Source organism: Gorilla gorilla, chromosome 11 (genome assembly GCF_029281585.2).
Source record: "Gorilla gorilla gorilla isolate KB3781 chromosome 11, NHGRI_mGorGor1-v2.1_pri, whole genome shotgun sequence".
In the NCBI taxonomy this organism is placed as follows: domain Eukaryota; kingdom Metazoa; phylum Chordata; class Mammalia; order Primates; family Hominidae; genus Gorilla; species Gorilla gorilla.
Window position 1 is genome coordinate 34,287,663 of NC_073235.2, and position 15,782 is coordinate 34,303,444.

At 40.2% G+C, this 15,782-nt stretch overlaps 2 pseudogenes; one reads left to right on the forward strand and one right to left on the reverse strand.

The window, feature by feature from the left end:
- Positions 1-5,853: 5,853 nt before the first annotated feature.
- On the reverse strand, positions 5,854-8,611 carry LOC101148586 (glucoside xylosyltransferase 1-like; annotated as a pseudogene).
- On the forward strand, positions 8,610-9,531 carry LOC101137524 (calponin-2-like; annotated as a pseudogene).
- The last annotated feature ends 6,251 nt before the right edge of the window (positions 9,532-15,782 follow it).

Here is a 15,782-nt window from a genome sequence, read left to right on the forward strand (position 1 = left end):
ATATTAGTACTGCTTTAAGGATTGGTGTCTCTACACTATAGTACATGTTATGGCAAGTTTAATTCTGTTTTATCCTTTCAGGAAACAGTCTTTTCAGTTTCTGAAGCTTTAAAAACAACTTTCTTCCCACTAGGTCCTTGAGGCTCCCAAATGTGCAGCTCAGACTTTTGGTGGCTTTCTCCAGGAAAGCACGTTCCCTGACATGAAGAGTTCTGAAGGCTGAATTCCTCTTTCTAGCTTTTTATGATCCTATCTAAATTGCCACCTGGTTATGCCCTACTATCTCACTAGTTCATTGATGCTATTAATAAAAACATAAAAAGAAACAAAAACACATTTTTATCCTATTATTAGAAGTCCAAGACTGGTGGACTGATATTAATTCTATATTGTATTATGTATAAAAGTTTGAAATAATGTGTCCCACCACCATGTTTAAAATAAAGTATACTGTTTTCACCTATTGCTTAAAACTAGGAGACCACAATGGCCTCAACTTTCCCCACAGCTAGACAAAACTTTAAGCAGGTTTTCTTCTGATGCTAGGCCCCTCATTTGCATTTCCTAAGATCACTCACTTCAGCAAAGATGAAATTGGCCCTTTGAGATGTAAATCATTCCCTAGTCTCTGTCCAGTTTTACAACATAGAAATGTCACTCTCAAGGACCTGGGAGCTATCCCATTGAAAGATAATCATCTAGAAAGATAGCACCTCTATCTTCCAATCTTTGGGAGAGCTTAGAAATGTAACTTTCCTAAGCCTCAATTAGTAAACACATCTGGCCTAATCACATTGACCAACCTCTCTCCTAACATGCAGTAGATTTCACTAGCTCATGCAAAATTCTCCTGCCTTTTGTTTCAACGAGTTGAATTCAGTCTTTCTCCTCTATTGCAATAGTTTTAACCTCTTTTGAAATAGTCTTAAGTAACATTTTTCACCTCCTTAACAATATCTCTTGCAATTTTTCTTTGACATTCAATTAAAGATTAATTAGTTCTGGAGATTTTTTAAAAATCTACTTTCATTAAATATTAAAATGGAATAAGGCAATTATTGTTTTAAGATCCTTGAAATTGCATTTAATAAATGAATATCTGTCCCCACACCTGACATATTTCACCCCTACTTTATTCTCTACTCTAATGAACCAAAAATATTTTTAAAAACAAATCAGTGGTCTTTGTAAAAACACCTCAAAGAGGTTCTGATTACTACTAAGGTATTACTTAAATGCAAACATCTGAAAAATAAGACAATGATTTTTTTAAGGTATTTTTGCTGTCTTTTGTTCTCTTCAATCTACTCAGAATGGTTCAACTGAAAGTATCTTGACTGAGGAATAAGTTGGTGTGATTTATTGTTTAATTTGCCATTCAAGGCTGGGCAGTGATTCCCAAACCTGGTTTCCCATAGGTATCATCTGGGAAAACTGCTGCAACATATTCCTGGGGCCCTTTCATACCTAATGAAGCGTCCCCTCCACCTCCAACCTCCCCTGGGGAATATGGAGTTAGTCTTGCAGCCTAACACTTGGGATAGCTAAAAGGACAAAGTTAGAAAGGAAGATACTGTGTTTCCACAGGTCCTAGCTCACAAACTGGGATCCAGTAAAAAAAACATAAACTGTTGAATTGGAATTAAATAATCAGTGAGTAGGGTGAAGGGGAAACTACTCTAGTACCAACCAACCAACCAAATACAACAGGCCCTGTTGCTCCAATCTATGGATGTCAACACCTTTCCTGACCCCATAGAGCCTAGGCAAGCAAACAGTGGTGGAGCATGAGGGCTACAACTCAAAAAGTAAATCTTTCCACACCATTTCTCTCCAGCTCTACTTCTCAATTTTCCACACTCTGATTCCACCTTTTCTCTTACTCAGCCCTTTGCCATTCACATTCTTATTCCTTTCTCTTTCCTCTTCCCTTTTCTCACTTCCTCTCTTTTCCTTCTTTTTTGATTCAGTTATGTCATTCTTTTCTTCTCTGCTTTCTTTTCCTCAGAAACTCTTCGTTACATAAAATAAAGAAATTCATACTGGAGATATATGTCAGAAAATATTCAGCCTGAGTAAACTGAATGCCCTGTACAGAAACAACAGAGCAAAACAGAACTTGAACAGTAACACTGGTGTGGCATAATTGAAGCCATGCAGAATGCTTCCAAATCCATTATCTCTTCTGAGTCTCATCTTGTGAGGTTTGAATGGTATACTGATTGTACCTAAAAACCTAAGGCACAGAGAAGGTTAAGTAATATGCAGTTACTAACCAAGAAGAGAAGAATCCAGACCTAGTTCACCATCTGGTCTTTTCACCATACCAATAATATCTGACTGTAGGCAAGATGAGAGGGCAATGAGTAAGCACTAATATTATTTCAGGGCCTTATAACCCTTGTATATTATGAACTACTCTTCATAAGAAAAAAGTATGCATTTTTTAAAGTATAAATTACAATATGTAGTTTTAAAGGTTTCCTAAGTTCTTTTGTACTTCATACAAATGAAGTTTGACTGCATATTAAAGGCATCCCACTGGTAATACTGTAGCCCAGAGATAGTTCTGGGGTCAGAATTAATACATAGACTCAAAGAATAAACATTGTTATTTATATAAAATGCATAGTTATACTATGTTTTATGAAAGTCCATTTATATGAAAATCTAATACATTCTCCAAGTTGTCCATCTATAACTTAACCTCTCATTAACTCTGAGAACTGCATTTTTTAGAATTAAAAAGAAGAGTTACCTTGTCTAAAGATAAAATTCAAAAAATTCATTTAAAAATTGTTATAGATATTTTGTGATAACTTAATTTTAAGTAGAAATGACCCCTAACAGAGAGCTTTCACTGTAATTCAATTTATGGCAAAATGATCAATTAGGCTAAATAAACCAAATGAAGAACCTTCCAAATGATCCACAGTGTAGAGTGTGTGAGAGTGTAAGTTAGCCACAACATGAGTGAGACAATGGCATACAGTCCAGTTGGATTAAACTGTGACCATGCTCTACACAATCCCAATCAATTAGAACCCATGGGGCCGAGATTCTATGTTCACTGAGAAAATTAAATCTTAAGGAACTTACTAATATAAATTTATATCTTGTCAATAATCCCAAATGCTTCCTCTAATGTAATATTTCAAGATCACATTTATAATCCACCAACTGTGCTAAGAATTGGGAACCCTATCTTCAACTTTCTAGTTGGTAAAATAATTTCCAGTGATTCCCAAAGTAGCTGCCCTCAAAGTCATTTGAGGTGCTTGTTAAAATAAAAATCTTCATGCGACTTATATTCTGTACTCTGATTCTAACAAACTAACTAGAAGATGGTATATTTGAGAAAATCAGGGAAATTTGCTTAAGGACTGGATGTGAGATGAAGCTGAAGACCTGCTGCTGCTCTTGTTAAGTGTGATATCACGGTACCCACACAAAGTGTTCACAGCAGTGAAATAATATGATGCCTGGGATTTTATTTCAGATATTTCAGCAAAGAAAAAAGGGACTGATGAAGCAAACATGGTAAGATTGTGATAAGTATCAGATCTGGATATTGAGTACCAATGCACTTTTCTAATGTTGTATAATTTTCTTTTTTTTTTTTTTGAGACGGAGTTTTGCTTTTGTTTCCATGGCTGGAGTGCAATGGCGTGATATCGGTTCACCGCAACCTCTGCCTCCCTGGTTTAAGCGATCCTCTGGCCTCAGCCTCCTGAGTAGCTGGGATTACAGGCATACACCACTATACCTGGCTAATTTTGTATTTTTAGTAGAGATGGGGTTTCTCCACGTTGGTCAGTCTGGTCTCGAACTCCCAACCTCAGGTGATCTGCCCACCTCAGCCTCCGAAAGTGCTGGGATTACAGGCATGAGCCACCACACCCGGCCCAGTTTTGTATAATTTTTATGTCTCTTCATTAAAAATTTTTTTGCAGACTCCATCCTAGACTCAGCACACCAGAGTCGCCAAAGGGCTAAGCTCAGGAATCTACTCTTAACCTCTCCAAGAGTCTTATGTAGTCAGGCAGGCAATGATCATACTTGAGGGCCATTAGAAATGATCTAATACATAACCTTCAAACTTAAAATTTTTAGTATTCCCATTTTCTGCTCAGTAAGCTCAATTTCAACACTGTTCACAGTTCCTCATATCCACCACGGCATTCTGCCAAGGAACTACAACTCGTGTTCTCTAAGCCCATCTGTTCTGAGAATGCTGGACTGGTTAGTAACTTCTAATGTACCTTGCTTAAACTTTGCTCTCTCAAGGTGTCCCTGACTGAACTGCAGAAATCAGAACAACTATACTCACCATCTCTTTCTGTATATGCCATGTCTCCACAGAGGCCACGGTGTCTTCACAAAGCTAACTGCCACGATTTTCACAGGTGATATTTTTTCTTCATGATTTTCCACTTTCTACTTGAGCATTAAAATATCAGGGAAAAAAAGAAGATAATCATTTGGCAGTTGGTAAAATAAGATATCTGCCCCAGCACAGTACATGCTAAGTGTTCAGAATCTATAGTTATAATAGATAATTATAAATTGGATAGCTGTTAAAATAGTTTTATTAGATAAGTAATATTTTTCTCATCTTCAAGACTTAAAAAATTAACTGTTTTAAGTGATATTCAAAAAAGGAAGATACTCACATCATCCCAATTAAAACCAGATTTTCTATAGCTGGATGTAACAATCTGAATCCAAATCATTCACCGAAGTTGTTTGACTTACTTAAAGTAAAGCTGTAGACATTTGCTTCTTCAAAAGTATCTTGCAAAGCCATTATGAGTTGGAAGAAAAGTTTAAATGCACCACATTTTTCTACTCCATTGTAACTAAAATTACTACTCACAGGAATTGTATAGCTTCTGCATTTTGGTCCATCACATTTTCCACCATTATATGAGTGTACTCTTAAGGTTCTCACTTTATCATCAGCCTAATATGTTTTGCTTCCAGAATGCCCAGTAAAGCTGAAATTTTTCATTTAAAGTGATAAAAATATTTCCCCATATATCTACTTAACATTCTTAGATCTGAGTTCTGGCAAAACAGTTTAATGCATACGAAATGAAAACATTGCATTTCTCTCTCTCTCTCTCTCTCTCTCTCTCTCTCTCTCTCTCTCTCTCTCTCTCTCTCCCACACACACACACACACACACACACACACACAAATGCACAGATTAAAACTCAAAATTTTCACTATATTTCCTCCTTCTTATGCAGCTCAATTTTTAACATGTAGCTTAGTTATAATCTAAAAACAATTTTAAACATGATTGTCATAAAAATATCTTAAAACAGAGATGAAATGTATAAAAGCACACATAAATTGTCAATGGTTACGTTGGTTACATCATATTTCTTTAGAAACATAACGGTTTCTGCTCCTGTAAACAAACTGTTTCTCTCATACATTTAAACTGAAGTAGAGCTGACATAAAATTATTGCCCTTCTCACAGTCTGAGTGTTTGCACAGTGTTTGAGGTACATTTTCTCCATCTTCACAGCCCCACCACTCTTACTTGAGAGTATGAGTCAACAGAAGTGTGCAGGCTAAAACCATTCAATAATATTTTCATCAATACTGGAATGATAGTAAGTAACATTACAAAACATCAGAGACCAAAAATGTTTCTTTGTTGGAGCCCAAGATTTTAACCTGTTCTTCATTACCTGAAAATACTGCTCATTCAGCCTTTTTAAGAAAAAAATATTCTGGAGATGAATAACTCCTTCCTTAAGGCTTCACCCAAGACTATTCCTTCACACTTACAGTCCGATGCTTTGTTGTTTTCATCCATCTGATATTGCAGGCACCAAGAATCACCTTTCCTTTGGTGATCTAGCATAACAATCTCTTACGCTTTTTGCTAGTTGTTTAATAAATATTTTGTAAATTTTTCCACAGTATGTATGCACTGTTATTTGTAGTTCCAGTTCTAAAGGTTTTATTAGGGAATGAACGTTGTCATGTTAAAAGAACAATTTCTCAGTGCTTCATAAACAGCCCTAAATGCTGGTTGCTTATCATCATGGTAAACACCCCTGTTCCCATGAAGAATAAAGATTCCTTCTTCTGCTTCTTGGCAACTGCTTCCATATAGAGTATGATCTGGATGACACTTCCATTGACATGGAAAAACAAAAAGGCTTTCTGGATTCTGAAAAAACATGATATTTAACAGATTTTGATCTCCCATGTAATGTCTAGCTTGTATTTTTTAAGCCATGTCATACGTATATCTTCCCATTGTATTCACACAGTTGTCATATCATTCTCGAAACACTTCATTCTCATTCGAGTCATGTTTGTCAACATAACTCCAGAGTTTACTCCAGTTTTTCCACATTATGGATGACTAGCAAAGAGACTATACCATCCTATTCTAGGTTCCCCATGTTCTGGTGCCATTGCAGCAACTTGTGTGGAATTAAATTTCTTTAATAAAGACCAAATATCATCAACGGGTCATAAAAAGGCCATCAGTGTCGGCATACAATAGGGAGTCAACTTCTTTCAGGATTAAAGGCAAGAACGATCTCTGCGAAGCACGTGGTTTAGTTTTTCCACTCTGCTTCATTCTCACTTGGAAAGGTTATGGGGTATATCGTATAATTAAATATTTGGAGAAATGACCCCTGTCACGTCTTCCTTTAAAGCTATGATGTAGCTGAACTTCAGCAAAAATCTGGAATTGAAGAGGTTTGATGCTGAAAATGATAGCTGACTTCAACATGATCATAGTTTCTTCCAGTCTTTCACCACAGGCAACTACAGCTGGAAGCATTTTCTCAACAGGCTGTATTTTCAGTCTACACCTGTCCCACCCGCCGGAATGCGCCACAGGGCCCGCGCTGCCCGCGCCTCTCACTGCACCGCGTCCTCCGCCCGCGAGCCAGGAAGCCACCGCAGTCTGCGGCTTCCAGCCACAGCCGCCCGCTCCTTCCTCGGGGGACTTGGCCAGCTGGCTGAAGGCATAAAGGAGGGAGCAGAAGCTGCAGGTCAGACACAGCGCCATCACGCGCGGGTAGCGCCACCACGCGCGGGTAGCGCCGCATCGCCCCAGCTGCGCTCTTCAATCTCTGTCTCGCCGCGCCTTCTCTGGGTGAACTGGAGCGGAGGGAGCCTACTTCTGGAAATTTTTTTTCTCCATGGATTCAGCAGCAGTGTCTAAAGGAAAAAATTTCATCAACCAATCATTTATATTTATTTTAATATAAAGATAAAACACTGCGAACCAGTGGAACTGGATAGAAAGTAATTCAATTTTACAGAATACAGCCTTTTTTCAGGCTCTTTTATGTTTAATAATAGAGCCATATATATTTCTGTGGAATTCTTCTTTTATTTAAGAATTCATTATCACCAAAATAGTTTAACGAGACTATTTTGTAAGAGGCAGTTGTTGCATTCAAAAATTAGAATAGGAACAATGACTTGTAAAAATTTAACATTTTATTTTATTTTTGAGATGGAGCCTCACTCTGTCGTCCAGGCTGGAGCACAGTGGCGCAGTTTCGGCTCACTGCAACCTCTGCCTCCAGGGTTCAAGTCATTTTCCTTCCTCAGCCTCCTGAGTAGCTGAGATTACAGATTTGTGCCACCATGCCTGGCTAATTTTTGTATGTTTAGTAGAGAAGGGGTTTCGGCACGTTGGCCAGGCTGGTCTCGAACTGCCAACCTCAGGTGATCCACCTGCCTCAGCCTCCCAAAATGCTGGGAGTACAGGCGTGAGCCATCACACTTGGGCAAAATTCAACATTTTAAACTACTACTTATTATATTCACTCTATGATTTGACACATCTTTTTTGGTGGCCACAAAATTATAAAATGGATACAGAGTGGTCTCTTCAAAAAATTAGGGAAGTTCTTTCTTTCTTTTCTTTTCCTTTTTTTTTTTTCTTTTTTTTTTTTCTTTTTTTGAGACGGACTCCCTTTCTGTCACCCAGACTAGAGTGCAGCAGCGCGATCTCGGCTCACTGCAACCTTTGCCTCCCAGGTTTAAGAAATTCTCTGCCTCAGCCTCCCAAATAGCTGGGATTACAGGCTCGTGCCACCATGCCCAGCTAATTTTTTTTTCTATTTTTAGTAGAGACGAGGTTTCAACATCTTGGCCAGGCTGGTCTTGAACTCCTGACCTCGTGATATACACCCCTCAGCCTCCCAAAATCCCAAAATCACACTTGGGATTACAGGCTTGAGTCACCGCGCCCAGCCAGCAGTTCTTTCTTCTTAAAAGGATTATAAAAATAATTCGCACTGGCATGACACTTTAACTAATACAGATTGACATTTTTGATTCAAATAACCCATTTGTACATGTAAATTAATTTTGGTCCGTATGTGTTTGTGCATGTGTGTGTGTGTGTATGTGTGTGTGGATGTGTAGATGTAAATGGCAGTAAAGGGTAAAACGGAAGGTGAAAAAAAGGGAAATGGTCTAACACATTTTTTAAATACTCAAAACATATGTACTAAAAACAATGGTGTGGTAAAAACAAATATTGCAAACTAGAAAAAAGACTTAGCCCCACCCCGTCCAGTCCTGTCCCATCCCGCTGCCGTGCCTGCCAGCCATGAGCTCCACGCAGTTCAACAAGGGCCCCTCCTACAGGCTTTTAGCAGAGGTCACGAACCGGCTTCTGTCCAAATATGACCCCAGAAGACGGCAGAGCTCCGCAGCTGGATCGAGGGACTCACCAGCCGCTTCATCGGCCCCACTTCCAGAAAGGCCGGAAGGACGGGATTATCTTACACGCACTCATGAACAAGCTGCAGCCGGGCTCAGTCCCCAAGATCAACCGCTCCGTGCAGAACTGGCACCAGCTAGAAAACTTCCCCAGCTTCATCAAGGCCATGGTCAGCTACAGCATGAACCCCGTGGACCTATTTGAGGCCAACGACCTGTTTGAGAGTGGGAAAGTGAGGCAGGTGCAGGTGTCTCTTCTCGCCTTGGCAGGGAAGGAAGGCCAAGACTAAGGGGCTGCGGAGCGGGGGGGGACATCAGTGACAAGTACTCGGAGAAGCAGGAGCGGAATTTCCAATACGCCATTATGAAGGCGGGCCAGTGCGTCATCGGGCTGCAGATGGGCACCAACAAATGCTTTAGCCAGCCAGGCATGACCACGTATGGCACGAGGAGGCATCTCTACGACCCCAAGAACCACATCCTGCCCCCCATGGACCACTCGACCATCAGCCTCCAGATGGGCATAAACAAGTGCGCCAGCCAGGTGGGCATGACGGCTCTCGGGACTGGCGGATACCAAGCTGGGAATCAACAAGTGTGACAACTCCTCCATGTCCCTGCAGACAGTCTACACGCAGGGTGCCAACCAGAGCGGCCAAGTCTTCAGCCTGGGCCAGCAGATATATGACCACAAGTACTGTCCGCAAGGCCCAGTGGCCCACGGGGCTCCCTCGGGCGCCAGCGACTGCCTGGGCCCAGGGGAGGCCCCTGAATATCCTCCTTAATACCAGGAGGAGACCGGCTACTGAGGCTCCCAGCACGCTCTCTCCGCACATGGTCTCCCGTCTGGGTGTTTGGGTCTCTCTGTTTTCTTTTCTTTTAACCTGTTCAGTGCTGCCAATCAACCGAGGGTCTGTGAATGGCAGCGTGGGATCAGGAGGCAGGGCTTTTTGCCCCTCTTACTTTGGTTCCTTGTCAGGACTGAGCCACTGGGCTGTAGGAGAAGAGGTCAAGGCCATATCCCGATGCGTGTAGGGTGAGGGTCCCCGCTGGCACATCCAGACTGTGGGCCGAGCTGTGCTGGGGAGAAGAGACCTGGGCATGGAGGGAACCGGTCCCCAAAGGTTTCTGGTTGCCTCTTCTCTTCCCCCTTTTGTCAGCCGATCAGTTTGTGGTTTCTGTACCCGCAAAAGTTTCAGGACGTATTATGAAAAGAAAAAAAAAAACTTCTTTTCCCCCGAGGAATTGGGCGGAGACAGTGGAGAGGGTGCTGGAAAATGAGGGTGCTGAATAAATGAGTCTGCTGGGAGAGCAGGCCCGGCCACGATGCTAAAATATCTCAGGATCCTGAGTGGCTGGATTTCCCTAGGACCCTCAGACCAACAGACCTCAGACCCTCAGACCTACGCCGGGGCCCGGTATGAAATTGAGGCCCGTACAAGGTAGTGGAATTCTGAGTTGTTAGTGCCAAGCCTGACCCCTCTCCATGCTAGCCATTCCCCTGCGCCATGGCCCTCAGTGGGGTTTGTTTGTTTGTTTGTTTTTGAGATAGAGTCTCACTCTGTTGCCGAGGCTGAAGCATAGCGGTGCGATATCAGCTCACTGCACCTCTGCTTCCAGGCTCAAGCAATTCTCCTGCCTCAACCTTCAGAGTAGCTGGGATTACTGGCACGCACCACCACGCCCAGCTAATGTTTTGTATTTGTAGTTGAGACGGGAGTTTCACCATGTTGGCCAGGCTGTCTGGAACTCTTGCCCTCATGTGATCTGCAGAGGAGAGTTAACAGTCTCGATAAGCCAGAGCTGCTTGTATTTATTCAGTAACTGTATAATGTCCAAGGCCCGGAGCCAACACAATTGCTGGATAATTAACATCATTGCTCCCCCTTACAGGGAGCAGTCTCATGCTCAGAGGTTCAAAAGTCTATTTCCTGATGGCATAAGTAAACAAGCCTATTTAGATAAACTCCTTTACTTTTCCTTGCACCTACTTCTTGCCCTTAGCCTCAGAGTAAGAGAATTATCTTCCTTCACCTTTATTCTCTCATGAAGCTTTTGCAATACCTTCCAACCTTTGAAGAGGGCTTGCATCTTTCCTTATAGCTTCTCCCACCACCTTGACCAATCTCCTACATCACTGGTCATTAGAGAAATGCAAATCAAAACCACAGTGAGATACCATCCCATGCCAGTTAGAATGGCGACCACTAAAAAGTCAGGAAACACTAGATGCTGGAGAGGATATGGAGAAATCGGAATGCTTTTACACTGTTGATGGGAGTGTAAGTTAGTTCAACTATTGTGGATGGCAGTGTGGTGATTTCCCAAGGATCTAGAACCAGAAATACCATTTGACCCAGCAATCCCATTACTGGGTTTCTACCCAGAGTATTATAAATCATTCCACATTTTTTTTTTTTTGACATGGAGTTTCACTCTCGTTGTCCAGGTTGGAGTGCGATGGCATGATCTTGGCTCACTGCAACCACCACCTCCTGGGTTAAAGTGATTCCCTTGCCTCAGTTTCCTGAGTAGCTGGGATTACAGGTACCTGCCACCATGCCCAGCTAATGTTTGTATTTTTAGTAGAGACAGGGTTTCACCATGTTGGCCAGGCTGGTCTCAAACTCCTGACCTCAGGTAATCCACCCATCGTCTTCCAAAGTGCTGGGATTACAGGAGTAAACCACCACTCCCAAGCACCCTCATTTTTTTTTATAGCTCATACTATGTTAACAAATTTTATCGATAGTAATTCAAAACATCTTCAGATTCTGTTCCTGTCTCACCACCATCACTACCACCCTGATCCAAACCACCATCCCTCCATTCTCTAGTTAGGTTTACTGCTATAGCCCCTAACTGGTGTTCCTGCTTCCCTGTAGCCCCTTGCCTTCAGTCTATTCTAGTCTCTGCAATTAGGTTGGTTCTTTAAGAATATGTCAGACTGAGCCATTCTTCTGTTTAAACCCTCCAATGACTTCACTCTCCATCCCACTCAATGCATTAGTTTCCTCAGGCTACTGTAACAAATTACCACCAACTGAGTAGCTTAAAAGTACAGAAATTTATTCTCTCACAGTTCTGGAGGCTAGGAATTGAAAGTAAGGTGTCATCAGGGTCATGGTCTCTTTGAACCCTCCAGGGGAGAATCCTTCCTTGTCTTTTCCTAGCTTCTCACAGTTGCCATCAATCCTTGGCATTCTTTGGCTTGTAGTTACATGGCTCCAATCTCTTCCTTCATCTTCACATACCTTATCTACTGTGTGTTTTTCCAAATATCCTCATTCTTACAAGCACACTAGTCATTGATAAGGGTCCATCTGAATCCACTTAAGTTGACTGACTAGGCAAGATTTTATTTCCAAGTAAGGTCATATTTACAAGTACAGAGAGTTGGGACTTGAACATCTTTTTGGGGAAGACACAATTCAACCCACAGTACTCAAATCCAAAGCCCTTACCATGCACACATCTCCAGTCCTTTGGTATTCAAAGTGTGATACACAGACCAGTAGCACCAGCATCCCCTGAAACTTGTAAGAAATATAAACACTCGAGACCACCTGAATCAGAATCTTTATTTTAATGTGAAACCTAAGTGATTTATATGCAAATTAGAATCTGAGAAGCATACCCCTCAAAATGACATGCCTACTTTTCTTATTATTTCATCTGCTCCTCACTCCATATCACTCTGTCATTACTCTGCTCGTGTCATATTGGCCTTTTTGATATTCCTGTAGTGCCTGGACTGTTCCTTCTCCAGATATTTGCATGGGTTATTTACTCACCTGCACCAGATATAAAGATATAGTTATTATATATAGTGATACGTAATTACACATATATTATAACTTCAGTGCAGTTGTTCCTGGATATTCTATTTTAAATATACATCCTATCAACCCATTCTTCTTCCTTGTTTTATTTTTCTTTTTTTATTCAAAAGTATTTATTTCCACAAATTTTTATCCACAGCTAAATATTAAAGTGACTATTCCAAGCATTTTTCTATAAACAAAGGTGCAGCTTACAGATTTGTTCAAAGTGGAAAAATATTTTCATCAGTAGTCTGTCCTCCATGGTGTTAGGTTCACCACCAAATATGTTCTGAACTCTTCTGGAGAGGCAGCCCCTTCCTCTAAATGTCAGTGGGCGGCAAAATGTTATGTTAAAATCTGGATTATTCTGATGCAGTGTCACTTCAGAAAGTAGGTGAGTTTCATTTCTGGTTGATCCCCTTTGGTAGAATTAGGAACTTTTTTTTTTGAAAAACAATCTTTTGTATCTAAGGACCTTTACAATAATAAAAAACCCTTTTCTGTGTTTGTCATTGGCATTAACCTCTGTCTACACCCTCTAATTCTGTAATTATGGCACCAGTGGGTACAAAAGGTGAATTATGGTTATTTGGTTCATGCAGCAAATTAATTGGAGAAACTGATGACAAATAGTCTGTGAAGAACTACAAGGTCTTGCCCCACGCTGTCCCATTTTAGTTACCATTTAGTTATGCAGGCATTATACAACTGCCTCAATTTAGGACACCCTTGCTGTCTTAGTAGGTCAAGTGTATGAAAATTTACTTTATGCAGAAGAAATAAATTCTAATTTATTGGTTACTGGAACCTTAATGTATGAAGGCTCTAAGTAAATATTTGATGAATTAATGGTAGCAGCATTAATGTTTAAATATTCCAAGCTCCGAGTTTGTTTTCTTTTTGTTTTTACAAAAGCCTTAAAATTTGGTACTAGGGAAATCAAAGGAATCAACTCCCAACGTCATGCTTCATGGAAAGGGAAAAATGTCTACGTTTGGGTCTAATCTGCCTCCCAGGAAAACCTACAGGTACTAGAACTCTAACTGCAACTATGATGGCACAGGGAAAATGCATGTATATAATATGCTTGCCGGCTTCAGCAACAACTCATGTATACATACACATTTACTATAAGTAAACAGGTCCCGTATAATACTTAAAACACAAGTGTTTGATCTATAAATATTTGATTCTTAATATTTAAAATGCTTCTAATGTTTTAAAAGACAAAATTCCACCATGATATCACTTTGAACATTAAAATTATTCCCACAGAAACACTTATTTCAGAGAAACAATTGAGAAGTCAGTTATCTTAGTCACCACTAAAGGCACCTGGTGGGAAAAGTGTCATCTAAATTTTAAATATTAAGAAATTAAAGAGACATCTAGTGCAGAGTTCAAACCTTTATGTTGAATTGTTTAAGAGTCATTACTGATTTCATGACGCTGATAAGTGTTTGAGTTGAAATGATTTTTAAAAATGCAGAGAAAATGCTAACAAAATATTATATAGTTCCCCTAAAGATGCTTCTCCTAACCTTCAAATATTAAACAAGACAGATCTAAATATTAAGTACATATGAAGTATATATTTATTAGTCATCTATATAGTTTAAGTACAATTCCAGTGATATACCTTTATCTTTTGGAAGAGAAGAACTAAACCTGCCATTTCTTAGGCTAAATGGACTATTCATAAGGTCCTCCCCTCCCCATTTATTCTAATTGTCAAGCTTTTATTCAGTAAGCTCTTGGCACCTAGTGATTAACCAGTGACAGCAGAGAGTAGTGACCAAGAGACATGGAGAGAATGATGGTGTAAGACAGTATATAAGGATAGCAAGCAACTGTGTTTGTGGAACCACTGCATGTCAAAACTCCTTAACACTCTAACAAGTCATTTTTGGTCTTGAAAGATTAAGGACAGTCCTTACATAAGAGACTCAGTTTCAAACTAAAGTGCATCAAAAAGCAAATTATACTTCACAAACAATTTAAAGAGGTAGCCACAAACCCAGATGTTTTAGGTTGGCCTTCTAAATGAAGTCAGCACATGGATCCACGTGTGAGTGTCATGGACATCAGTGATTATGTAACTGTAACTGAAAGAAAAAGGCACAGCTCTGCAGACACCCAAGAGAAGCTGGCATGTTTAATGTGGATGTAGAGGGTATAATGCCCATGGCAACTGATTGGAACACAACTGTCAGCAGCCTTAACACAGGCTAAGACTGGGTTAAGCCCCAGGAGATGCAGAGAACGACTATGGAAGCTGTGCTCTAAGGGCACACTACAGAAGGTAGCTTGGAGTGTGCTGTGTTTCCGAGAGCCTTTTAAGTTGGGTGGTTGAGTAAAGGAGGGTGGAGGCAGGCTGTTCTACTTCCAATCCAAGGATAAATCTCATTTTCTTAATGTAATACAGAGGCTGTTCTATGATTTGCAAACACTATTTGTTCTTATCATGGAAACAGCATACTGCTATCAAGAAATAGGGAAAAGACAGTAAAAAAAAAATGTGTGGAAAGAATATGGAATACCATGCAGCCATAAAAAATGATGAGTTCATGTCCTTTGTAGGGACATGGATGAAGCTGGAAACCATCATTCTCAGCGAACTATTGCAAGGACAAAAAACCAAACACCACATGTTCTCACTCATAAGTGGGAATTGAACAATAAGAACACTTGGACACAGGAAGGCAAACATCACACACTGGGGCCTGTTGTAGGGTGTGGGGAGGGGGTAGGGATAGCATTAGGAGATACACCTAATGTAAATGACCAGTTAATGGGTGCAGCAAACCAACATGGCACATGTATACATATGTAACAAACCAGCACATGTATACATATGTAACAAACCTGCACATTGTGCACATGTACCATAGAACTTAAAGTATAATAAAAAAACTGTAGAAAGAATAATATGGGTTTCTAACTGAATGCTTGCTTTTGAAGAGCCCAAAAACAAAGAAACAAAAAATTCTAAGAGCAGCAAACATCTACATCTGTTATATTATTGAATTACTCTTTTTTTAAATCCTTATTTCATAGGAGAGATATTTACAATTTTGAATTACAACGTTTGAAAAACGTTGAAAATAACCTGAAAGGGGAAAGTTGACCTAAGCCATTTTATTCTCTTAAAAAACCCCAAACTTTTGTATAATAGTAATCCCTGAACTGATTATTTTGGAGGTTTTTCAGATAATCTGATGTGCAAGTTTAGTTTG